A 914-nucleotide genomic window follows, 5' to 3' on the forward strand; every position below is an offset into this window, starting at 1 on the left:
AGCACGGTATTTAAGGCGGGAGGAAATCTGGCCTAAGAGATGCACTCATCATAACACTCGCTGCTTAATTTCAGAGTATGGCCAGATAAAAAAATTTAATGATTAATAAAGTACATGGTTTTGCAGTGTATAGTTTTTGGTTATTCTTTGTTTTTATAAATTCTTTGATTCCTTATACTTACTACTGCAGAAATCAGAGAACTATTTTGAGCGACAATATACTACTAAAAGTATGTGAAAATATCAGTGTAAGTGTGTGTGTGTGTGTGTGTGTTTGGTATTGACAGAGAAACTCTGGATGAAGGAATTACACATTAAGGAAATCTTTTCTAACTGACTTGTATTTTGTTATAATCCAGAATAATCAATGAAAATAAATATTGATTTATGCTTATAATTTGGAAGTAAAATTGAACAAAGAAGTTTGTTCATGTATCTTTAATTTCTCAAGTTTCTCAGTTTAATACAAAAACGTTTAAAACTATAAAGCAAAACAATATTCCAGAAAAATACTGACTTCTCTTACAACCTATCAAGAATCCAGCTTTCTGAATAAACTAGTATTTCCTACATTTATGGTCAAATGAAGACTGATATTTTTAATGATCGCCTACAAATTGTGATTTCTCTTTAATAATTAAAAAAAAAAGAAAAGCCATATTTAGTTAATTCAAATTCATGGTTAAATAAGAACAGCCCTCCCAGCCCTCTGTAATGAATTACTGTCATTGTAAATAGTAAAATGATGTGCACATAGCCACTGGAGTTTCAGGTGGATGCTTCCCATCACTCCCACATTTTGATTACGTCCACAAGCAATGCCAAGCACAAGGCTGTGTGCTACACTCTCCTGGAGAAAATGCACTGCTGGTTATTCACTGCCATCTCCATGAACCAAGAACATTTTTAGCCAC

The 914-nt window shown here is 32.8% G+C and overlaps 1 protein-coding gene across 2 annotated transcripts in view; it reads left to right on the forward strand.

The window, feature by feature from the left end:
• Window positions 1-914, forward strand: part of POU1F1 (POU class 1 homeobox 1) — a 16,822-nt gene that overhangs the window by 4,003 nt on the left and 11,905 nt on the right. The window lies entirely within an intron of this gene.

The sequence above is a fragment of the Trichechus manatus genome, unplaced genomic scaffold (genome assembly GCF_000243295.1).
Source record: "Trichechus manatus latirostris isolate Lorelei unplaced genomic scaffold, TriManLat1.0 scaffold00012, whole genome shotgun sequence".
NCBI classification, from domain to species: Eukaryota; Metazoa; Chordata; class Mammalia; order Sirenia; family Trichechidae; genus Trichechus; species Trichechus manatus.